General features: G+C 59.9%; 1 protein-coding gene and 1 long non-coding RNA gene across 9 annotated transcripts in view; one reads left to right on the forward strand and one right to left on the reverse strand.

Annotated features, from left to right (window-relative positions):
* MEF2D (myocyte enhancer factor 2D) overlaps positions 1 to 11,508 on the reverse strand; it is a 31,144-nt gene extending 19,636 nt beyond the window's left edge. The window contains exon 1 of one of the 6 annotated variants that reach the window (XM_027048631.2): positions 11,194 to 11,508. The gene's annotated coding sequence lies outside the window, so the exon portion shown is untranslated. Of the gene's footprint in view, positions 1 to 1,255; positions 2,631 to 11,193 lie in introns of those variants that run through there. The other 5 variants (XM_027048633.2, XM_027048630.2, XM_027048628.2 and 2 more) reach the window with 5 other exon arrangements.
* Positions 11,509 to 15,660: 4,152 nt separating this feature from the next.
* On the forward strand, positions 15,661 to 23,757 carry LOC106981549 (uncharacterized). Of its 3 annotated transcripts, none has more exons than XR_003416987.2 (5): positions 15,661 to 16,075; positions 20,627 to 20,831; positions 22,726 to 22,814; positions 22,909 to 23,083; positions 23,186 to 23,757. It is a non-coding gene; the product is annotated as an uncharacterized LOC106981549 (long non-coding RNA). The 3 variants fall into 3 exon arrangements; XR_001431237.3 differs by having other exon boundaries at positions 15,676 to 16,075; positions 22,905 to 23,083; XR_008292984.1 differs by lacking the exon at positions 22,909 to 23,083 and having other exon boundaries at positions 15,711 to 16,075.
* Positions 23,758 to 24,810: the final 1,053 nt, after the last annotated feature.

Here is a 24,810-nt window from a genome sequence, read left to right on the forward strand (position 1 = left end):
GCCCTCCAACCCTTCCTCCCAGGCTGCTCCAGGCTGCAGGCTGTGGACTGGAAGGGAAGGCAGGAGGCGCTGGAGACAGCTGTCATCCCTCCTCCCGCCCCTTCCCCGTGGCTGGGCTGCAGGGCATGAAATAAGCAGCAGGCGCTGGGGGAGGGGGTGACAATCCAATCCACCTGTCACCCCCACAGTCAGGCGGCCTCAAGCAGCCTGCTCACTAACGAGGGAGGAGGCGTGGGTGAGGCAGACACAGAGGGGGGTGGGAGAAGGGGACAGACACACAGATGCGAAAAAAGAGGCAGAGAGGCCAAGAGGAAGGCCAAGTGTGGGGCAGAGGCAGCAGGCAGCGACAGGCCAGAGGGCCAGAGGACAGAGGGCGAGGCTGGAGCCCAGACTCAGAGAAGCGGGCAGACAACAGAAGCAGGCTCAACAGCGCCCCGGAGCGGGGCTGGGTGCGTGGGCACAAGGGGATGGGCCGCCAGGCCTGCCCTCCGAATACTTGCAGTCCAGCCAAGAGACGGGCCAGGGAAGGGCAGGTCCCACCCAGGGCAAGGGCAGGGCGAGGCAAGCAGGCCCTAGGGGCCTGGACTGGGCCCAGACCCCGCTGGGATGGGGCATCTGGGCTCCTGAGGGCGGGCAGGCCCCCACGGCGGGCAGAGGTGAACACGAGGCCCAGGAGCCCTGTGGGTCCCCCTGGGGACCATCTCTGGTCCCACCCCAACCTGGAGCTTACAGCCCTCCTGGCCACCCTCTTGGCCCTGCAGCCCTCTTCCCCCCAAGCAGGGACATGTGGAAGTGCCCTCTGGAAGGTACGGTGGGCAGGTGAGCCCAGTGACGGCCCCAAACAGCGAGAGGGTGCAGGGGCTCGGGGCCCCTGGGGGACACACAGGGAGCCTTCCTCCGCAAACTCCGAAGTTGCCAGCAGCGGGGGGCAGTGCCCAGTTCTCACGCCCCCAGCCGGCTCCCCTCACTGCTCCCCTGCTCCTCTCTGGTGTCCCTCTTCGGTCCCGCCCCTCCCCCAGCCAGGGCAGCCTCTTCGTCCAACCCAGGGCTCCAGCGTCTGCTTTCAAAGGCACAGGCGATGCCCGTCCAGTCCCTAGCCTCCTCCCCTCAAAGTTCTGTTTGGCAGGCTCGATTCCCAAACCCCCCGGTTCCCACCATCTTCCCCTCCCTCGGGATCTCCCCTCCCCCAGCCCGGCAGCCTCAGGGTTGGGCAGGGGCTATTTTTAGCCTGGGCACTGAGCTAATTTTAACTCACCGACAGGGACCTGGGGGCGGGCTGGCAGGCTGGGGGGAGGGGGAGCAGCGGTCAGGGGAAAGCTGGACCCCGGGCACCGGTGGTCTCGGGTCCTAGGCGCCCCAGGAAGGCAAGTGGAAACAGGCTCTGCAGCCCGGGCTGAAGGGACAGGAATGGACTCGCCAGAGGAGCACCGACCGGAGTGGCCGCTCCCCGGGCGCCCTCCCCGCGGCTTCCGCTGGACACCTCTCCCGCGCCCCACCCCAGGCTTTCCCGCTGGGCAAATCTCCCGGGATGGGGTCATCCTGTTCTCTGCCCAGGAGATGCCTCTCCAGTGAGGGTCCGTCTCCCGAGCCTCCTCCGCTGCTCCCCCCAGCCTGTCCTTCCTGTAGTCTAGCTCCCATCCTTCCTGCAGCAGCTGTCGGTGTCCAGCTCCCACACAGGCAGCGGCCAGCCCACCCCCCAGGCTCCAGCACCGCCCACCGCAGCTCTGGCCTTCCCCTGGAGGCCTCTGGGCTGGCTCCGAGGACCCAGTTCCTCACCAGTTTCTGGAGCCACCCAGTCTGATCTCAGGAAGAAGTTGGGGGTCACAGGAGACTGAATCTTAGCAGAACAGGGGTGGGTGCGGTTGGGCAATCAACAGCCCAGGGAGGCATGGGGTCTATGGACACAGGGATTCTGGATGCCTGGGTTCTAGTCCCTGCTCTGACCCTAAATCGCAGCGTGACCTTGAAGAAGTCACTGCCCCCTCCAGGCTTTACACCGCTGGCCAGTACAATGGGTGGGTGGCAGGGACTAGGCACCTGAGTGCCCTTCCAGCCAGGACATTTGGTTCCCGTGCCCTTTGGAGAGGCCCAAAAGGGAGGTCGGAGTGGCTTATTCCATGGGGACGTAACAGAAGAGATGGCCCGGTTGGGTCCACTGTCCTCCAGCTTGGAGGGAAGGACAGCGTGGAGGCCAGAAGAGCGTAGGGATGGGGCTGATAAAGGGGGAAGGTGTTTTCTGAACAGTCATCCTCACAACAGATGGCGAGGGTCGATGGAGGCCCAGGGTCAGCCAGGGTGGGTACAAGGAGGGCACGCCAGGAGGGGACACCAGGGCCCTGGCAGCCGAGAGTCAGCTACCGCACTGCCCAAGCACACCTGGAATGCCTATCGGACCCAGGGCTTGGGGTCCTACTGCTGATTACTAAGTAATGACTGGCCCAAGGTCACGGTCATGGTCATAAGTGGGGTCAGTTCTGGAACCCGAGCCTGAGCCTTGCTTCACACTCTACCGGGGCGGACTGATCAGGAATGACTCACTACCACTCATCTGCATGAGGATTTGCATAGTGTCTCTGACCTTATTCCATCTGGGCTCAACTTCCCATTCCAGGAACTGCCCCCCCCCCCCCCCCCCAGCATCCCTAGGCACTTCGGATGGCGTTCTCCTCCAGAAGGCACTCCTGGATTGATCAACAGTCCTGGTGGTCCTAAGTTCTCAGGCAACAGGGTCCCCCACTTGTGCCCAGGTGCCTGTCCAGGTGAGGACAAGGGAGCAGGTGTAGTGAGGAGCGAGGGCTGCAGCAGGAGAGACTCGGGCAGTGAAGCGTGCCCGCCGCACGGCTGCCCGGGGCTCCCCAGGAGAAAAGCCCCGCCCCACGGCTGAGCACCAAGGCCCCAAGGCCGGGGCAGCAGAAGGATGCGGCGGGCTGTCCTTTACTTCCGCCCCTGTCCTTATTTCTAAAATCCATTTCCAACACTCCAAACGAGAGGGGGAGGCCCAGCGCAGCAGGCAAGACAGATGCAAAGCTACCGAGAGGACTTCCCAGGGCTGAAGTTTTGGCCTCAAAATAGTCTCTGGGGCTCAAGTTTGCTTTGTTAGAAGTCACCCAGGGGCACCTGGGTGGCTCAGTCGGTTAAATGTCTGGCTTTGGCTCGGGTCACGGTCTCACAGTTCATGGGTTTGAGCCCCACACCGTGCTCTGCATGGACAGCACTGAGCCTGCTTGGGACTCTCTCTCTCTCTCCCTCCCTCTCTCTGCCCTTCCCCACCTGTGTTCTCTCTCTCTCTCTCTCTCTCTCTCTCTCTCTCTTGCTCACTCGCTCAAAATAAATAAGCTTAAAAAGAAAAGTCACCCAGCCAAGCACGGGCAGTGGGTAAACGTACAGGAGAGCATGGGGACCTAGTACACCACTCCAACCGATGGGCGCCCCAGGGCCACCGGTCCCCTGCCTGCCCTGAGGAGGTCGGACAAGCTGACCTCTGCCTGTCCAGTTACAGTGCCGACGCTTCCAGCCCTGCCCTCTGAAACACGGGAAGCCCAGCAGTGGCCTCCTATCCTGGGGCAGTCCTTCCTGCTATCTAACCTCCTTCCCTCCCACAGTGGCCGATCCTTCCACTGGAACTTAAAGCCGCTTCAGTCGCCTAGAGGAGAGTGGTGGACAAGGGCCCCTGGCCAGATGAAGCGGTTGGGACGGTTAGTGTGTCACCTTCCACCTCCCCACCCAACTTCCCTCTGGGGTCTCAGGAGACAGAAGTGAAAGTGGCAGCTGGGGCCTTGGGGGCGGGTCAGCTTGGGAGCCGTTGGGTGAGCATAACGCCACCGGTGCCGTGTCTGGGCCGCCTGCCATAGGAGACGGGTGGGCTGATGGTTAGACCAGGGGAGGGACTTCCCGTGGAAATGAGGGCGTGGGGTAACTATGGACTGGAGGCCCCGACCAAAGGGAGAGCAGGCTAAAAAGGAAACAATGGAGGAAAGCGAGAGGGGAACAGTCTCGGAAGGGCACTCTCTTCCAGGGCAGCGCCTGGTCTCTTGTTTAAAGCGGTTAGATCTTTCCTTCCCAACCACAGGGCAGGGGCCCGGCTGAAGCAGACGGAGGGGGTCTGGGCCCTGACTGCCAGAACCCGAGGGCCAGAAGAGAGGAAGAGAAGGCCCGAGGCCTGGGCCCTCCCTCACACCGGGTGGGACCCATCCTGATGATGGGCAAGGTGGGGGTCAGAATGTGACTGTCCACCTACAGTCACAGTACACACCGGGCCGAAAGAGGCCAATCCAATCAGAGAAGGCAAATCCTCCTAGAGACATCATGACCTCAGGGAGCCACGGGGGATTTAAAGGGGCCGCTCAGGGCGGCGGCTGGGTCTCCTCCGGACTGGAAGGACAGTCCTCTAAGCCCCTGGCAGGGGAGGGCGGGCAGTGCGGCTGCGTGGGCCTGCTGAGGCGGCCAGCCAGGCAGCTCTTACAGGATTAGCTTGCTGCTTTCAGGAAAGGTGCCAGGTGGGGCTAAGATGCCCAGCCAGATGGAGGGGGCCCGGCGGGTGGAGGGGGGTACCTCCACACAGCTATGCAAACACTTGACCCCGCATTCAAGTCGCACCCCTCCCCGCTACCCCGCATCCCGCCCTTGCGTGAAGGTTCTGTGCAAAGACCCTCTGCTCGCCGGCCAGGACCCCTGGCTGTCGACCAGCTTTCTCTGCCTGTGATCTGGTGCAATCCTTCCTCTGAGCGGGGGGAAGTCCGGCCAGTTGTCCACTCTCAACCCTTCTGCCACACTTTACCACTGGGACCCACCCCCACCCAGGGGACAGAGGGGTTCCTACCCTCCCCTGCCGGCCAGCCCCTCACCCCTTCCCCCCCTGGGCTGACAGGTGGGAGAAACAAGAGGGAACAGCTGGGCCAGGACACCTGTCTCCACCCAGTCAGTCCGGGCCCCACAGGCCTGCCATGGGGGGGGGGGTGCACCGGGGAGTCAGCAAAGGCGGGGTGGGGGGGGCAACTGTGCCGGCTGGAGGAAAGGGGCTCAAAGGTCAAGAAGAGATGTGAGGGGGGAGGCCAAAGTCCCCCCCACCCCGTTCAAAATCAGCCCTTCCTCCTGGTCCACCCCAACCGTGACCCTTCACCAAACGCAGAACACAGACACGCTTTAAAGGAGAAAACTCGAGGTTTGAGGTCATCAGCTCCATTCTCTAGGCCTCCAGGTTACTTGATTGCCTGGAGCCTGGAGCAGGAAGGCTCCAGAAAGGAGACAGACCCCTCCTCTCCCCGCCCCCCCCCCCCGACCCCCACCGACTGTTTCCTCTTGAGGTTGGGGATGAGCTCTCTGACTCCGTATTCTCCCAAACCCGAACCCCAAGTATCTGCTGGGAGGGGGCGGGGTGGGGGGCAATCATGAGGACTGAGGGAGCATGCCAGGCCAGAGGGATCTGCTCAGACTCACGGCGAGGTGGAGGTGGAGGGGCCGGTTCTGAGGCAGGGAGGCAGCTGGCTGGGGAGGCAGGGCTCCGCTCAGTGTCCCCAGCCCATCCCAGAGTCAGACTGAGCCCTAGGCCCGGAGGCCCCCGCAGGGCCCCCTCAGTACCTCCCACACAACCGAGCCCCTGCCAGGACACCGCCTGCCCCCACCATGCCTTCAGGGCGGCCGCCCAGGGCCGGCAGGTCCAGGCCAGGCTGCAACTGGGGTCCAGAAGAAAAGAGGCACACCGTCTAAGCCCCCGCTCTCCGGACCGCCTCGCGTCTCCCCGCAGAAGTCAACTCAGAGCCGGGCAGGGACAGGCCCCCCGGTCAGCAGGTCAGCGGTGGAGCGGAGCGACAGAGGTGGGCCCACCGCACCTCCCTCCCCCTGGGGGTTCTAGCAACCCCTCCCAGGGCACAGGCCCCACCAGCCAGGCCTCCCGCCTTCCCACAAGCCAGAGCTCTGGCCCGGCCCGCCTTCCCGCACTGGTGTCTCGCTGTACCCAGCTCGAGGGGGCACAAGCAGGGGGTCACTGGGGCCTGCCCTCACACTCCTTGCCTGGGGCCCTCCTCCCGTGGCACTCCATCGGGGGACAACACCTCCTCAGGGAACCGAAGCAACATGTCCCTCAGTGTGCCACCAAACGCACCTCTGACCTCTGCCAGGGAGTCCTTCCACTCGTCCTCTTCCTCCTCCCAGGCCTCCCCGGGCCCCTGGCTACATGGCCCCGGCCGCAGGGCGGGACCCTTCCCTTCGCCTCAGACAAGGCCCCTGACACTTGCCAACTGGGAAGAGGGGCCTGTGAGGTCTCCCTACTCCAGCTGGATCGAGTGATGTGGAGACAGGGGTGGAGCAGACGACCCCCGAAGCAAGTGGCTTCAACCTCCAACTCGGCTCCCCAACTGGGAAGAAGTCGTGCAGACAAACACAAGTCTCTGTGTCACCATGCCCAGCACAGAGCTTGGCACACAGGGACATGACAAATGGAAGTTTCCTTCCTCCAGTCCCCAGGGATCTCAAAACTTTCAGTCTTAGGTCTCGAAAGTATACTGGAAAGTAGAGCAAAGGGGTACGGCCGACGGTGAAGTTCCCTTGCTCAGAGGGCAAGAACGCCTCCTTTCCTATATGCTTCCCTGGTCCGCCCAACTCCTAGGGGAGTGGCCGGAGCACCCGGCCAGGGGCACCAAGCCAAGGTCAGTGACCAGGCCTAGAGCCCGGAGCCTCCCGGGAGGCTGAGTTTAAATGAGTAAATATGGTCCCGCCTGGGTGTGGCCAGCAACAGGCCAAGCTCTGGACAAGTCCCTCCCTTCGCAGCCTGCAGCAGAGGGAGACAGCCCAGACAGCGGGCACTCCCCATCCCTGCAAAGGCTGTCGGGGTCCCGCGCAGAGTCCGTGAACACGTCCTCAGGTCTCCACGCCAGCCAGGACCAGCCAGAAGCATAGCTAGGCTCCCAGGAATGGGGGGGTTGCGGCCACAGCCTCAGGAAAAGGAAAAATCAGACGCAAAGGGGCTTGGGGACCAGCCAGGCTGAGGATCTACCCCCACAATGCCTGAGGACTCAGATGCCACCCTGCTCATCAGAGGGAGTGGGGAGGGTGACAGGGACCACAGCCAGAGCAGGACTCCCGGGTGCCCTGATCACAAGGCTAGTGACACTCCTGGATCCCTGGAGGGCTGACTTACCCCAGGGCACAGGTCAGCATGAGGGGCAGAGGCGGTGCGAGCCAGGGCCTCGGGGAGGGGCACGTGGGGATGCTGCAGGGGTGGTGACAGAGGTCAGCCGGGGGGGGGGGGGGCTGCCCAGCTGTGGTCTCACCTCCGTGCCTCCTGCTCTGGTCAGCCCTCCCTCTTACATGTTCTCGCCCCTCGTCCCCCACCCGTCCCAGGCCTCCGAGCCTTTAATCATCTTTCCATTTGCTGCCCTCCCCCACCCCCCTCGGACCGGCAGCTGCTCCGTGGGTGTCCACACGCTCGTGTGCACGCGTGTGTACTTGCACACCTTCATGCGTGTGCACCACTGAACTCTGGGGACGTGCCAGGTGCGTCTGGGCACAGCAGTCTGTAGGAGACCCTCTTCCTCCCCCAGCACCCCTGCCGGGGGAAAGGTGCCCAAAGACTCCAGACAAACTCTCCTCGGCTTCAGGCAAGGGAGCAGGACAGAAAACGAATACCCCGTCCTCACAAGGCCGCCGTGCGAGGCCTTTCAGCAGAGCCGCCTAGAACCGCCAGAGAAGCAAGTGCTTGGAGATCCCCGTCTTTCCCAGGCCAGGCTAGAGCCACCTCTGTGCCCTGAGCCAGCTCCGCCCACGGGTCCCTCCCCGCATGCTGCCGGGGGGGGGGGGGGGACAGGCCGGGCAGCATCAGCCACAGCACGGCCAGGTGTCCTGCGTCCCGCGCAGAGCAGCTAGCGCCTCACACCTCCCCCTCCCGCCATGAGTAAGTCACCAAACTGGGACAGAAGGACGGTCGGTTGGCCGGACTCCGGCCCCATGACTGGCTCATAAAAGCCACCAGCAATTACAGTGATGCTGAGGCTCGGCCGGCTCGCCACCTCCTCCTCCTCCCTGTAAAAAGGCAGACAATTGCCTCAGACCAGGTGGCCTCAGAGAGACCGGAGAGTCCCAGCCGTGGTCCCCAGGGATGGGGAGAACCCACCACCACCACCGTGCCACAAGACCCAGGATCTGGCCCTCGACGGCGGACTCCAGGCCCACGTCCGATCCTCACGTCCGCCACGGAAACTGAACGGACGTCAGCTACGACCCGTGCCCCGGAGGTCGGGCCTCCACGACCCACCCCCCATCAGCTCCCCTTCTCTGGTAAGGCCACGGCCGCCCGCACTAGAAGGGCAGAGAAACGGGGGCCTTGGCTCCAAAGGCAAGTAGGGAAATGCCGGCCCCACCCGTCTGTCCCTGCCTCCTCTTGCTCCCACACAGGCAGAGAAGGGGCTGGCAAGGTGTCCCGCACGGGGCCCACCCACACCAGGCCAGCGTGAGCGCCGAGATTCTGGACGCAGTGCCAGCCTCGGGAAGGCTGATGAAGGGGGGCACAAGTGCAGGCCCAGGTGGCCAGGAGAAGGTCAGCGAGATGAGCAGAGGACCAGGCCTCTCTGGGGGCACGAGGGCTCAGGATGCTCAGAGACACCTTCCCAGGGCAGGCTCAGAGGAGGAACAGTGGCAAGGGTTAGGTCACAATCAGTGAGGGTCTAACCTCAGGCTTCCTCTCCCTGGGACCCCTAAGGGGCCAGTGGGCCTACCCCCCCCCCCACCGCCGCCTCCTTGCTCTGATACTCTAGACCCCACCTAAGTGTATCCTCCACGCCCCCCCCCACCAGCACACACCTCCCAAGAAAGACCAGGGAAGATTAAAAAAAAAAAAAAAAAACCTGCTGGAGAAAGATTATATAACAGCAGCCAGAAAGACTATCATATCTCCCAGCCTGTGAGAAGAGCCAGGAGCCAGGGCAGAGCTGGGAAGCCCAGGCCCCTCCAGCCCCGAAGCAGAAGGGACAGAGTGGGGTGGGCAATGGGCAGTAACAGCCACCCTTCTAAATCCCCCACCACTCTGCTCCAGCCAATGGGTCCAGGGCACAGAAGCCCTGGAGGAACCTCTCACGCCCATCCCCCAACACAAGGGTTATGATGCTCTCTGACCAGGTCCCACTTCTTCCCTTGGACCAGGGGTTCCAAGAGCAAGAATTGTGGCTTCCTTCTTATGGCCTCTCCCTACTATGAAGCCATGCCTGAAACAGCACAGTGAGACTGAAGCTCTGACACAGACTTGCTGTGTGATCTCAGGCAAAAGGCTCAACCTCTCTGGTCTCCAGAGGAGTGTGAGTGAAAACTCTTCCTTTTCCAGGGAAACCAGAGACCCCTCCCTTACAAATCTACACACACGCATACACACACACACACACACACAAGCACATACAGAGTAGGTGGGGGGTGGGGGAGAGACAACAAAGAGAATATGACCACTGACACTTAAAGGTCCACACGCCTGTGCTAGGACAAAGCGGGAAAGAGCCACACATCAGCTCTAGTATCCCCCCAGTCACCCCACATAAACGGGTCCTCAGCCACCCTCACGCTGATCCCACCCCGCCCCCACCTCCTGCCCAACACACTGGGAAACCACAGGAAGGAAATTCATTCCCAGGCAGGCCGTGGGAGCTGGGACAGCCAGGCTAAGTCCTGGGGCGGGTGTGACCCAGCGGCCACAGGCGGGCTGGACAGCTGTGAACACTGACATGTGCCTTTTCAATGCTCTCCTTGGCTACCAGGACCTCCCTGTCCAGGGTTTGAGGACAAGTGGGAGGCGGACAGCTCCCTAACTTCAATACACCCAATCTCCAGCTGGCCTGGGCTCCCCTCCTACTTTGAGGCCAGAGCAGCAGCCCAAGGTCACCGCCCCAGACGGCAAACTTCCCATAGTCCAGGCTGGCCCCCGAATTGCCTAGGAGACCCGCGGAGGGGCTAAGGGAGGGGGGGAGGGCCACCCCCCAAACCAAAGAAACCAGGCCAACTGGGAACCCTCACAAAGGGGACTGGGCACAGGGAAGGGGGACACAGGATCCACCCACTGTACCCTCCCCCAACCCACCGTACCCTCCCCCAACCCACCAACAATGCACCCTTTAGGAGGAGGTACAGAGAGCCTCCCACTCGGAAGGACAAACCCGAGGTAACCCAGTCGCGGTGCAAAGTGTGCCCCCAACCAGGACCCTCCCCGCACAGGGACAGACCTCCGGAGGCTGCTGAGAGGTCGGCTGGAATCACGAAGAAGGAGCCTTCTGCTCATCCCCCTAAGACCCCAACCTGACAGGAGGGGGCTGGCGTGGGCGCGAGACACAGGATGCATCCCAGTCTCCTTTGGCCCTCCCTCCCCGAAAGCCCCCCAAACTCTCCGTCGACCCCCACTCCCAGACCAGTCCAGCCTGCCATTGGTGGAAAGAGGGACTGGAGAACTCGTGCCCAGATGTTGAACAGCTGCAAACTTCTGGCCAGGGTTTCTCCGACTGGGGCTGCTGCCGAACCAGATCAGGGGTCTCGGAACGGGGGTAGGAGGTCCCCAGGAAGGGTCGAGCGTGCCCACGCCCGCGGCGGCCCCGCGTCCCAACTCCACAGGCACCCGGCAAACCCGGGCCCCAGACACACACAGACTCACACACCCCAACCCACCACCCCGGTGTCATCTGAACGACGTCCCCCCTCCCTCCCCCGCTTCCCAAACAGCTGCGGCTCCCCCCCGCCCCCACCCTCCCGCCGCCCTCCCAGGCCCCCTTCTGCACCATTTCGGGCCAAGGAGGAGTGAACAGGCGGCGCGAGGAGGGAGAGGGAGGGAGGGCCGCCTGTTAAAATGTCAGTCGCTCCCGGCTGTCACCGGAGACCCCCTCTGAGGATGGCGCCCCTTCGCAGACCACTCGGAGGCCGTCGTAACCCCGGACACCCGCAGCCGGGCGCGTCCCCAAGCGCGGGTCCCCACCCCGACCCCGACGCGCAGGGGAATGAGCCCCCTGCACTTGTCCCCCGGCCGCGTCCCCCACACAAACAAGCAGCCCCCCACGTAGTCTCCCACCGACGCCGCCCGGAAACAGCCAGCTCCGCGAGTTCCTCCCACCCGGGGGCCACCCCATCCCACCCCTCAGGGGGACGGTCCCGACCACCCTCCACCCCAAACCCGGGACGGGGTGGGGGAGGGGGCCTCTTAAAGCGGCAGGCGCATTATTTTCCCCTACTCACCGGCCCCGCTGGGGGAAGGGGGTGTCACGGCTGGGACGGGTGGCCCTCGCCCCCGGTCCGGGGGATCTTCAACACCGGGCAGCCGCAGCTCCGGGCGGGGGGAATAACAAATGAGGCCGGCGTCCGCGCGGGCCCTGGGCGGCGCCGGGGGGCCTGGGCCCCCGCCGGGGGCGCGGGGGCGGACAGGCGCGCGGCGGGCAGGGGGAACCGGGGCCGAGCGCCCGAGCCGCCTCGGCGTTGTTGATATTTTGCTTCCTTCCTCCTTTCGGGCTCCAAAGGTAACTCCTCCAGCCCCCGGGAGTCGAGGCCGACGTAGGCACAGCTCAGCCTAGCTTGAGGGGTGGGGCCCGGGGCTGACGGGCAGGCAGGGGGGCCAATGGGAGGAGCCCGCGGCGGCGGGGCGGGGCCGGAGGGGGCGGATCTGGCCGCGGCCCCGCCTCGCGCCTCCCGCGGCCGGCCGGGCGGGCCGGGCGCCCCACCCACCGCCCTCCAGGCTAGGCTGCGGCGCCGGGAGCGGCGGATCCCTCCGCCGGCCGCGAGGGGAGGGGAGGGGTGGCGAGGCGAGGCGAGGCGAGGCGAGGCGAAGCGAGGCGAAGGGAGGGATGGGGAGGGGGCCGGGCTGGCGGCGCGGGGAGGCGAGGCTAGGCGATCGCGGAGGGCCGGCCGGCGCCGGGCGCCCCTCGGCGCTGCTGCCCCCGTGCGCTTGCCGCGGTCCTCCCCGCAGGCGCGGCAGCCGCCGCGCACCCGCGCACACGAGCGGCCCCCCTCGGCCCCCAAGCCCCGGGAGAGTTGGAGGTGGCGGTCTAAGTAGACAAATTCAGGGTGGACGCCAAATGGCGACAAGATTCCGGCTCCCCCACTTAGTGTGCGCCGAAGCCAGAGGAGCAGAGGAGCACGTTCTCTGCCGGGGGTTACCTGGGGAGCTCGCCCGCCCCTCTACCTGTGACGGGCGCCTCCCTCCCCGGGCCCGGTTCGGCAGACGCCCAGCAATTTAAAGCGACAGCTCATAGTTCTTGGGTGACCTAATCCCCAGTGCCTGCGGTCCCAGAGCACTTACAGCCGAGGGGGGCAATTTAAAGGGGCGGGACCTTAATTTCCCCCAGCACAGGAAACGCCCGAAAGCATCTTATTAAAGAAGCAGTAGTAGCTCTTAAAAAAAAAAAAAAAAAAATTAAAAATTAAAAAATCCCTAGTTGCCCCAGGGCGTGGTGAATCTTCACGTGCCCTACAACAGGAGTGTGGGTGCCATGCCTGCCTACCCCACTGAGCCGGCAGACTTCTTCTCCAGCAAACCTATTACCTCCGTATCCTGCTGCTTTCTACCTGCAGCCTTAGGAAATGATGGAATCCGGCTTCGATCTCTAAGAACCTTGCAGAACAGAGGGGCGCTCAGTTCTTCACACACCCTGATTTCTATCTGGCTGGGTCTGATTTACTGAACAAAGACGAGATTCTGCGTGAAGTGTTGGGTTAAGTTCTGGGTGAAGAGACTAACATATACGAGAGAGACAGCTAGTCGTGGTGATCGAAAGCATCAACAGTGGAGCAGTGGAGCTGCCTGGGTTCGAGTCCTCACCTTACCCTGCGTTACCTTCCCCCATGTATGTTACCTGTGAACATGGGTACATGGGTTAACCTCCCTGAGCCTCGTGATCCTCATGGCTAAAATGGAGATGGTGATAACAGTGCCTAAGTCCCACGTTCGGTGTGGAGATTAAATGAGCGTATGCAAGCAGACTGCTTAGAACAGTGCCTCACGCTACATTATAATAACTTAAGGGTTGGACTCCCAAGACAACTTTAGGCCCATTATCCCATACGGGCCTCAAAGGAGGCAAGATCAGTGGAACTGCTTTGCCAATAGATTGGAGGTTTATCTTGTATGTCCTGAAACAGGAAGCCAGCAGGCTCCTATTTCCTTGGCCTCAGTTTCCAACCCTTCCACCTGGCCCCTCCTTCGGGAAACCTGATTTAAACAGTGTCCTGCTTTGTCCCCAAATGTAGCTTCTCAGTTCTCCATCAGATCTGGGAGATGGGGCCCCAGCACCAGAAGATGTCAGTCTTCCCTGCGAGGCAGGGCTAGCTTGCCCCAAAGACCTCACTCAGAGGAGGCTAGGGGAGCCCATCTGTCCTGTCCCAGAGGACCATGAGAGGAGCAGAGCCTTGTGCCAGGGCTGGGGCTGTGGCAGTAGCAAGATGGGAAAGTGCCTCCCCCCTCAAGTGGGGAACCTCCCCTCACTTGTGGCCTCTATTTTTAGTGCTTCCCCAGGCTCTCGCTGGAGAAACCGTTTAGTCATCAGGGTGTTTATTTTCCGGCTGTTTCCGACGTCGGGAAAGCAGAATGTTGAGACTGGAGAGATCCAGGGCTGCTGGAAAAGACTTCTTAGGAACAGGCCTGGGAACTCAGCCTTCAGACCTTTGGGTCCCAAGATCGTAGTTAAAAACCAAAGTGGGCACGGGGCAGCCAAGCCCCCAGGAGACCGAGAGATGGGTTCTCAGCCTGCCTCCAGTTTGGAGTCTCTCCAAGCCAGAGACCCCTATGGCCCCAACTCTACTTGAAGGATTTTCTCCAAGAACATAGGCAGCCCCCAGAACAAATTCTCCCTGACCGCTGATTCCCAGAAACCCCCTCCCCAACCTCTGATAGCTCTGCGCGGTGAGCCTCCCGCCAACCACAGCTCCAGCCAATCTCAAGCCGGAGGCCGGCTTGCCAGGGCTGTGATTGGCTGGCTAGTCCTCCTGCCTTGGAATGTTGGGTCCTTAACAAAGGAATGAGGAAGGAAGGTGAGTCACCTGGGAGGGTGTTAAAGGGCCAGGAGCTGGAGAGAGAAAGGAGCGAGGGAACAGTTCAGTGACGGAGATGGAGTGTCCCGAACCCTGCGATGCTGAATGATAATTCGCTAGAGAACAGAGTAGGAGAGAGTCGCAGAGACTGACGTTACAAGCAGGATAGAATTTACATATATTTATTGGGAGAAATTCATGGAAAAGAAAAGTAACAAATACAAGGTCTTTATTTCCGAGAAAGACTAAGAAAGGATCTAGGGAGAAATGTTGCTGGGAGTTAGATTATAATAAAGACTTCCTGAAACTGACTCACCGCATCTTTGTCTTCTAGCCCCTGCACTACCCATCCCAGGATCCTTTAGGGGCAAGAATACCCTGGCAGCCTCAGGGGCCTGGGTTTTCATTCTTCCTTCTCCCCCTCTGGCTCCCAACCCATCTTTTGTAGAGAAAAGTCATCTTACAGCCCAAAGTTGCTATAAAACCCCCGAGGAGGCAGACAAGTGCCCACCAAAGGCCTGTAAAGTGTGTGACTCCTCCGTAACAGCGTGGCCCTCGAGGGCCCTCGTAGTTTCTACAACAAAGGGACACCCTTTATTCACACCTCCATCGTAATTGGGAAAGGTCTTCCTCACCCCCAAGGGCTGCTTCCCTTCTTGCCTGTTGTTCCAGAACCCTAGGAAGCCACTGCTGCTGTTCCAGCCTTCTTCTGGCTGCTTGGTTTGACCCCCTTCTCCTTCCTCACTGCCATTTGGAGGATCCCCGCCCCCCACCTCCCTCCATTTCATCCCTTCCACTGGGCTGATCATTCTTCCTCCCCATTTTTCAATCTCTCCTCACACCTTCCACCTTGTTTGTGAGGGCAGGGGCCATCAGCGGGGGTCTGGGGGCCCTCCTGTGCGCACATTCTCCGCCAGGGCCTGTGTATCATCTGCTTGTGTAGAGTGCTCTGTAAGCCACGTGGCTACCTCGCCAGTACACATCGGGCTGGACTGACATTTTTGGTTTCCAATTTACTCTTCTGCCCCAGGTCCTGATCTCCTTGAGGGCAGCAGTTAAATAAGCTTTGGTTTTGCAGGGCCTGGAGTGGAACGCGTTCAGCCAATGTCTGTTACATGAATCTGTGCATATCTGTGTACCTAGTAGCTGTGTATCTCAGTTAAGATTACAAAAACTTTAATGGATATCTCCTCTATTTGTCCATTGATTACTCTGTGCTGGCCCAGGGATGGGGCTCTGATCTGGGGCCCAGACAAGTCCAGCTCTAGGCCAGAAAGGGGGGCGGGGGGGGGGGGGGAAGAGTTAAGCAGAGAGTTGTCCTAGGCTGTGCTGGCAAAGCTGTGCCCCAAGCTCAGTGCCAGGGTGCCCTGTCTGGGGCCAGGCCCGGGGCAAAGGGCAGAGGCCCCACCCTGGATCTGAAGGGGGCAGGAAAGGGGTGCCAAAGCCGGGTCCTCGGTCCGTGCCCCCCCTACAAGAGTTCCCTGCCCCGGGCTGGGCAGGATGTGGTGGCAGCTGCAAGAGGGTGGGCAGGATGTGGGGGTGGGGGCAGCTGAAACGAAGCCTGACATTCGCCTCCCCAGCTCCTCCCTCCTTCCCTCCCCCCCCAACCCGCCCCCTCCAGGTCACGTGCTTCTAGCCCGGGCACCGACGGACTATTTCTCCCTTTCTGCGGAAGGACATAATTGACATGGCAAACTCAAGTCACCTTCGACTTCAGCGGTACCACGCCTTTTTCTTGCCTCGTAGCCCAGGACAGAAAGTTTGCCAGAGACACATTTCTTTAAAGCCCTGCTCACCAATTCGGGAGTGGCCCCTTTAAATGCAAATGAACCGCCTCCTCGCTCTCGCCCCCCGCCCCCATCCCAACTTCGCTCCTCGTGCCCAGACTCCGCCAGCTGCCATTGACGTCACGCGTGCGTCAGCGTCGCCAGCCCAACCAGACGGCACGTGGGGGGAAGAAGGTGGCCTTAAAGGGCCAGCCGCCTTCGGCCGGCAGGGTCGCAGCTGTGAGTTTGGCCTTGGAAAGGAGGAATGAAATGAGAGGTGGGGAAATCTGTTGGAGCGAGAGGACATGCAGGATAGACGTTAGGAAGGACAGGTAGGAGTTGTGCTCCTTCCCAGAGTAGGAGGGCCAGGCGTTTCCTCTAGACTCCCCAGAAGGTTGGGGTTTGCGCCCGGGAGAGCAGCGCTGGAGGAGAACAGCTCTGAGGGTAGAGGAGGCTGGCACTTAAGACTCGCCCAGTTATAATGTCAGTCCTTCCTTCGTCCCTGCCCCGCACGTCCGCAACGCAAGGAACTCGTTCTCCTCCGCATCTCCAGCACGGTGCATTTCCAGCACGGAGAGCAAAGCTCCTGGTAGGCAGGTATTCGGTATTTGTAGAACCAATGGGATCCAGTGCAAAGTCGCCTCCTTCAGGAGGCTCTCCCTGAATGCCCCACCGGCGGGCTAGCGCGTCCCAGCTGCTAAGGACGGACCGCCCACAGCATTCAATGAACCTGCGTCTTCCTTCCTTGCATTAGCGACCACGAGGCAGTGCTGAAGCGCTCAGATCTTGGAGTGATGTAGACACGGGGTCGAATCCCCTTTATACTGTTTACTGGCTGAGGGGCTTTGGAACAAGTGTGTTCATCTTACCTCTGCTAAGTGTCAAATGGGGCTAATGCTGCTTGGACCACGTACTTGTTAGCGGGATTGAAGGAGGCGGCCCCTCTTGCATGGTATCTGTTTCATTGCAAGCCGCTCAATGATGGTGGGGAGTGCGTTTTAGGATGCTTCCCTCCCCCACCAAACTGTGTGCTTATGGAGAGCGAGGACCGTGCCACACTAATTTATTCCCAGAACCCACACCATGCAGGGTTTAGGGTTGGTGATTTAAAAATGTTTGCTGAGTGAATAAACATGAGTGAATGAGTGATTTCAGTATTTCCTGAAATCTGGCCTCCAAACCCACCCCTGAAGCTGTTACCCAAAGGGAGAAAACATTACAAATGCCCCCCTCTGTGCCCCAGCTTTTCAGCTCTGTGGCAGAGGTTGGGGTGAGGCCCTAATCACTGTGGTTGAACCAAAAGTATTATGCAAACAAGCCAGAAATGATGGGTCTGCAGTGGAGAGTTGAGGGGGCCTCCCCACCCCAGCTCTGCTGCTTAGAACCCTGACCCGGGACCCCCAGGCTGGGCTGCCAGGGGCAGAGGACACTAAATGGAGCTGGACGAGGGGAGTTTCTTGCCCCTTCAGAGTCTCTTAGCCCAGACACGGGTCCATCTTGGGCCTCTCCTTCTCCGGAGCCCTGTCTGTCCTGTGCCCGGCTCTGCCTCCCATCCCCCACCCCAACCTTCATTCCTTCTACAGCTTCCCCGCGGTTATAGTGGGGGGTGAGGGGGGGCACAAGGCCTCCTACCACCTGATTCCAGCTCGCTGGCCAGAGGAGCAAGAGCCACCTCATCCTGGTTCGGCCTGGCTGCTTATCAATCTGATTTTCGATATCTGTCACCATCTCTGAAGTAGAAGGGCGTTCAGACAACTGAAGGAACTTCCTGCCAGGGGAGGAGCTCTGAGAGCCCTCTCCTTCCCTGAAGACCAGGGGGAAGTGGGGTGACCCTCCTCTGGGGGAGAGCAACCCTGTCAGCTCAGGAACCGCGAGGGGCACGGATGGGTCCCCACAGGACTCTCCCCGCTGCCTGGGTGCCGGCTCCACCCCCTGCCGGGGTAGGGTGCTGTCCAGGAGCATTCTGTGTTCCAGAAAACCCCAAAATAACCCAACTTTGCTGTCCAGCTGCTATTTCTGTCCATCTTGTTTAATTATTCAAACCCAAGTTGGGGAGTGAACTATAAAAAGCTCTCCTACTTGGGGACCCAGGAGAGCTGGGAGGCTCGCCAGGCTGCATTACCAACAGGGCCACATGGTTTGGGTGAGGTCACTCGGTCCGGTCTCCTGCCTGAAAGTTCCATCTGCTGTTTGCCTGCTTCCTCTGCTAGAAGGCAGAGGCCAGGCCTCCCTCCCTGCATCTCCGGCTCTGTGGCAGCCCGTCCTGCCGGGGAGCCGGGCTCCAGCCCGCACTCTGGAAGCGTGTGCTCACTGCTTCCTAGCCCTGGTTCTTATCCCACAGATCCTATTATCAGACCCAAGCATCCAGGACTGAGGGGGTGGGGTGGCAGGAAGTGCAGGTAAAGAGGTCAAGTCAGGTGGACAGTGCGGTGGACACTGGGCCCTTGGAGGGCACTCTGTCAGTGGGGGGGCTGGGGGACGCTTTTCTGGGTGGGGCAGGTTCCTGTCACAGGTGCTGAGCTTCTTCAGGGGCTTCTCTTGGGGACTCTGATATTGTAGCTGAAGGGACAGAGGGAAAGCAGCAGGGACTTTGTTTTTCTGGGCCTAATCCTCTTCTGGTCGCCCAGAAGTTCAATGTCAGTTTCCATTGAAACTGAAGCCCAGGTTGCAGGTGGCGGTGGGAGGTGCCGAAAGCAGGGTACCCCTGGGGGTCTGTTCTGGGATCCCCCCTCCCCCCTTAGGCCTTTCCCAGAGAGGTGATAACAAAGGGTGTGGCCACAGTTGCTATGGCAACTTGGGGAGCGTAGTGGTGGGGGGGGGGGTGTTAGGACTGGGCCTGGCTCAGCCTGAGCAGGAGGGGCCGAAGGAGAGGCCGGGCCTGCCCTTGGGACAGATGCAGGTGGAGGCAGACTTACAGGATGGACAAGAGGACTAGGGCTTTGAGCCCCAAGAGAGGAAGAGACCACAGGGGCAGACCCGGAGACCCAGGACACAAGGGGGGGGGCGGTGGGAGGTCCAGTGTGGGAGGGGAAGCGGCAGCCTGTGAGAAGCTGGGGGCGGCGGAGCCCGGCAGGACTTTCCAAGAGAGCGTGTGGGACCCAAGTGTTAAAGAGGGCCCTGGGCTTTACCCTCCGCCTGTCTGGGGGCTTGTTCCCACACATTCCCTGGCAGTGGTTCCTGTGAAGTCCAACCTGCCCCCACCCCTGCCTCGGCTCGACTGGAGCTGCAGGGGAAGGTGCTGAGGTAGGGGAAGAGGCTGGCCGTTGCTAAGCAACCAGAGGCTGTGTACCTGGAGGGCATGGGGGGCGGGGTGGGAGGGCCTCCCGCAAGGATCGCAGGCGCCAGGGAGGTGGGGAGACCGCGGAAGGCCTGGGTGGGTGGACAAAGCTCAAGGCTCCCTCTGCCATCGTCCTCCTGACAGCGGCAGAGGAGGGACGCACTTGTCACCCAGTAAGTGTGTTAATGAATGTGTAAGCATGTGGCCCCTCTCCGGGGGGCTGCCACTGCACACGGCCCCCGTGGGACTCTCTCTGAGGGCAGGCGGGGCCTGGGCTGGGGGTAGGGGCCGAAAGACAGTGTAAGCATCTCTCACTGGTTATGGGAGGGGCGGAGGGCTTGCCTGTCCGTTGAAGGTAGCGCCCCTATGGAGATGCCGCGGCTGGAGGGGGGCAGGTTGGGTGAGACAGGCTCCACAGGAGAGGCCGCCTGAAGTCCAAGTGCTCTCAAGGCTCGTGTTGTCCACCGTATTTCATCGTTTCTAATCTATTATTTTCAGCATATTTGGGGGCGGGCTGGAGATTGACAGAGGTCACCATCAAAGGGAGCCCTGTGGCCCACACACCTGCATCCCTGCCAGGCTAAGGAAGCCGCTCAGGCCATCCGCAGTGTGGACACACGACCGCCCCCGCGCGTGGCCGGTGGCTCCCCACGGACTCAGCTCCCATCCAGAAAGCGCACCTTCATGGGGCGAGCATTTGCTGTGCACCTGTGCCGGGGTCCTGGGGAAGTGGCGAAAGGTGGGCCCGGTGGACTCTCCCCCCCAACCTGCGGTCTCTCCCGGGATGGTCCCCAAACCCTGCAGGGGACCGCCTGTGCTTCGCCCCCTCCTCTCCATAAGCGCTGGCAGGTCGCGAGACCCCCACCCCCCCATTGCACGTGCTCCGGACTGACCCCCGAGGGCCGTGTTGCTGGGAAGACGCAGGGGCCTCCTGGTTGCTGACCCACGAGAAAGAGAAAAACCTGGGAATAAAAGGGTACAGGCTCATTTTGTTTTCATGCCCGCCTCACGGGGGCACCCCGGAAGGCATGAGGCATATGTTCTCAGCATCGCACCACAAGCCCACGGATGTCTGAATCCCCATCCTCCTTGTACAGATGACCAAACAGAAGCTCAGAGAGGTTGAGGAGAGCCATGTTCATGGTCACACAGCAGGAAATGGCTCTGGGATTCCAAGCCAGGCCTGTCTGTTGCCCCATAAACGATCAAGGGAGAAAACACTTTCCCTGTTGCCCTGACGAGGTGGTCACAGGGACACTGGAGGGGCCCAGGACCCCAGAGGGAGGGGAGACCTCAGAGCACGGTTAGGCAGTACCCCCGTGAACTAATAAAGAAGCAGCGGGCACTCAGAAGCCCTGCGTGGTCACACGGGGACTTCGGAATCGCTCAGGTTTAGAGAAAGCCAGTGCAGAAGGCTGGGTCGGGCAGACCGGAGATTGAGTTCCAGCTCGGCCGTTCCTAGCTGTGTGGCCTTAGGCACGCCACTGACCCTCTCTGAGCTTCACTTTCCTCAGCGTGAAGGTGACACTCCTGGGAAACTGCAGAGATTACGCAGGGCTATGTGTGGTGCCTTGCAATAATTCTCCTCTCCTTCCTTTCCCTGCAGGAGGAGATCGCGGGTGACCAAGGGCACATTGAAAGGCCCACGCAAACCTGGTGGCCGAGTGACGACAGTACTTTGGGGGAGCCTCGCAGAGGTTTGTGGAAGGTCTCTGAGGTGTGTCCCCCTCTCGTGGCGGGGGCAGCAGGGAAGCGATGTATGAAGCAAGAGTTATCAAGAAAGGGCCCGAAAGCTGTCCTCTGCTGGAGGGGTGAGTAATGACCACAGGTGACAGAGGGGACACAATGTCCATTCCTGTTTCTCACCTTTAAGACAGATTTTTTTTAAGTTTATTTATTTTGAGAGAGAGTGAGTAGAGCAGGGGAGGGGCAGAGAGAGAGGGAGAGAGAGAATCCCAAGCGGGCTCCACACTGTCAGCAGAGAGCCTGACGTGGGGCTCGAACTCACGCACCGCAAGATCATGACCTGAGCTGAAGTTGGATGCTTAACCAATTGGGCCACCCAGGCGCCCCCCAAGACAGATATTTAAAGTGGAGACAAGAGGGGCGCCTGGGTGGCTCAGTCGGTTAAGCGTCCGACTTCAGCTCAGGTCACGATCTCGCGGTCCGTGAGTTCGAGCCCCGCGTCGGGCTCTGGGCTGATGGCTCAGAGCCTGGAGCCTGTTTCCGATTCTGTGTCTCCCTCTCTCTCTGCCCCTCCCCCGTTCATGCTCTGTCTCTCTCTGTCTCAAAAATAAATAAACTTAAAAAAAAAAAAAAAAGAAGAAAGCCCATATGACTTTGGGCAAATCATTTTAAAAAAAAAAATAAATAAATAAAGTGGAGACAAGAGAATGGAAGTTCTAGAAAGGATGACAACAGATTCCCCAGCCCAGTCATCCGTGACTTCCTGTGTGCAACATGGGGATCAGCCGCTGTGCCCCGAACCCACAGGCGGCCTCGCCTGGTCGTGCGCCCGAAGCAGGTGTACCGTTATAGGGTAGTGGACTCGCAGGGAAAGAGGGAAGACGGAGCATCACTGCTGTGCCCGGTGCTTGGACTCTGTGCACAGGGCAGGGGTCTTTAAGGGTGGCCTCAAAGGCTAGGAGCTCGTCAAGGGCCCTCCCGGAGCTCCACGCAGGGCCCAGCGGCTTCCTTTGTTCGTTTCGCACAGCGGGCTCCCAAGTAGGCCTTCCTTTGAAGCCCCCTCCCCGGACCAAAGCAACCCCCCTTCCCCGCCCGCCGTGCTGCCTTGTGGAATGTCTCTGCCGCAGAAGGAAGGCCGCACGGCCGCACGGGGCGAGGAGCCGAGCCGGACCCGCCGAATGGCAACTGTCGTTACAGTGACTTACGGTTTCCGGGATTGATTGGGTTCCGCTGGGTGGTTTTCACTCAGCGGCTCGTGTTCTGACCGGGTTGGGGGTGAAGGCGTCCTCTTGGCCTCACGTGTCTGGACTCGGGCTGGGAACACTCAGACGGGCGGGCTCCAGAAAAGCTCTGCTGATTTCTCTGTCTAGCCCGTCCTTGTGGTCTTGCCAGCACGGGGCCTTCAGAATCCTTCCGGGCGGGGGGGGGGGGGGCTCAGGGCTCCAGAATTGACGTGTCTGAGCACAGAGAGCCACGGGGGGTCGGTCCTGCTTCTTAGGACCTGGCCTTGGGAGTGACCTAGTGTCGCTTCTGGGCCACGGTAGTGAGGCGGTCACGGGCCCCGCCGGGGTGGGGACGGAGCCTCCACCGGTGGACAGGGCGAGGTTTTGGAAAAGCAGTGGGATAGGAAGTGGCCTGCCCGTTTCTGGAAACCGCACTCTGCCACAGTATGTTTGCACACGTGGATGCAAATATACAGAAAAAAGGCCCCAGAGGATCTGTACGAAAATATCAGCAAGGCTTACCTGTGGAGGGGGTGGGGTGCAGGTGTCTTCTGTCTCCCTTCGTATGCATTACTTGAGTCTTTTACTTGGAGATGATATGTACGTTATTTTGTTGAATGGAAAGGGAAGAAAAAAGGGAGAGACACCAGGTAAAAGTTGGCTGTAAGCCCTTCATCGTAACAGGTTTGATAGATTGGTGTTTCTGGAGACTGTGGCACCAGGCATCTGAATTTCATGAACGCATTTCATTAGGTTGGTTATGTTTTATTCATTTTTTTAAGTTTATTTTTTTTAGTAATCTCTGCACCCGATGTGGGGCTCAAACTCACGACCCCGAGATCAAGGGCTGGAGGTTCTTCCGACCGAGCCGGCCAGTAGCCTCAGGTTGGTTATATTTTATTTTATTTTGTTTTGTTTATTATTTATTATATTTTATTTTAATTGTTTTAATGTTTATTTATTTTGGGGAGACAGAGAGACAGAGCGTGAGCAGGGGAGGGGCAGAGAGAGAGGGAGACACAGAATCCGAAGCGGGCTCCAGGCTCTGAGCCGTCAGCGCAGAGCCCGACGCGGGACTTGAACTCACTGACTGCGAGATCCTGACCTGAGCTGAAGTGGGACACTTAACCGACTGAGCCACCCCGGCGCCCCAGGTTGGTTACATTTTGAGTAAGATGCAGAAATGCGGACAGAGTTATTATTATTTTTCAGCGTTACTGAGATATCATTGACATATAACATTATATCAATTTCAGGTGTGCAATGTAACAATTCGATGCAAATTCCTATTGAGAAAGGATCACCATAGTAGGGTTAGTTAACATTCCACAACCTCACACCATCATCGTGTGCGCACGGGTGTGCGTGGGGAGGACATTTAGGACCTGCTCTCAGCAACTATCACGTGTCGCTAACTGTAGTCACCACGCTGTGAGTTACACGCTCAGCACTGGCTCCTCTCCTGACCGGAAGGTTGTGCCCTTTGACTAACATCCACCATTTCTACCCCTGCCCCCGAGAACAGCGTGATTCACTCCTTTAACAAACATTTATTGCCTGCTGCGGCCGTACCCGGGACATCTTGCTGGCGGGTCTGAGTTAGCTTTGAGGGACATCTCTCTAGGTCCCTCCATGGCCGGGTCCCGCTCCCCACGTTTACGTGGAAAGAGAAGAGTGGGTCCTGTCGAGGAGATGGCGTCAGGGTGTAAAAAGACTTCAACGTATTAGATAAAAATCGGGGCACCTGGCTGGCTGTGGAGCGAGCAACTCTCGATCTCCGGTTGTGAGTTTGAGCCCCACGCCGGGGGCACAGACTACTTTAAAAAAATCTTTAAACGTGTGTCTGTATATATGAAATAAAAATAGTGAAGATGTTCCTCTCCACCCTCGCGATTGTGTATTGCTATGTAACGAACCGCCTTAAAACGTAGTGGCTCAGAACAACAATAACAACGTGATGGGTATGATTATGGTTCTGGGCCTGACCGAGCTCAGCCGGGCGGCTCTCTCCCAGGGCCGCTCCTGTGGCTGGAGGGCCCCCAGAGGCTTCCGCTCACGCTCGGTTGTCAGCTGGGGCATCCACCGCCAACGTCCCTGGACACTGACGCTTCTGCACGAGACCTCGGCTTCTTCACCGCGTGACCGGAGACTTCCAAAAGAGGATGTCCCCCAGGACCAGACAGAAGTCACCACATTTCTTACGACGTTGCCGTAGAAGTCAACAACCTCGCTCTCAGGGTGAATACAGATTCGAGGGGAGGGAGCACCGATGTCGCCTCTCAGTGGCAGCCGTGCTGCTGTCACAGCAAGCACACGGGCACGGGGATTCTGTCCTGTCCACCTTAGAAGATACAGTCCGTTGGGGCACCCGGGTGGCTCAGTCGGTTAAGCGTCCGACTTCGGCTCAGGTCATGATCTCACGGTCCGTGAGTTTGAGCCCTGCGTCGGGCTCTGTGCTGACAGCTCAGAGCCTGGAGCCTGCTTCCGATTCTGTGTCTCCCTCTCTCTCTGACCCTCCCCCGTTCATGCTCTGTCTCTCTCTGTCTCAGAAATAAATAAACATTAAAAAAAAATGTTTTTTTTAAAGACAGAAAATACAGTCTCCTACGTTCAGTAATTATCAAGGAAATTAAAGGTAAACAGCGATGCTTGTGTTTTTCAAACGAACAGCGGACTCAGTTGATGCGGTAAAAGCTGGGCCTTCTGTGTCAGGCCATGAGCTAAGCTGTGCTCCAGTGAGAGGCGCCCCAATCCCAGAGCAGGAGCCTCAGTGCCCGGGGGCACCCGGCTGATCCAGGCAGGGGACTGTGCGACTCTTTTTTTTTTTTTTTAATGTTTTTGTTATATTTTTGAGAGAGAGAGACAGCATGTGAGCAGGGGA

The sequence above is a fragment of the Acinonyx jubatus genome, chromosome E4 (genome assembly GCF_027475565.1).
Source record: "Acinonyx jubatus isolate Ajub_Pintada_27869175 chromosome E4, VMU_Ajub_asm_v1.0, whole genome shotgun sequence".
Classification (NCBI taxonomy): domain Eukaryota; kingdom Metazoa; phylum Chordata; class Mammalia; order Carnivora; family Felidae; genus Acinonyx; species Acinonyx jubatus.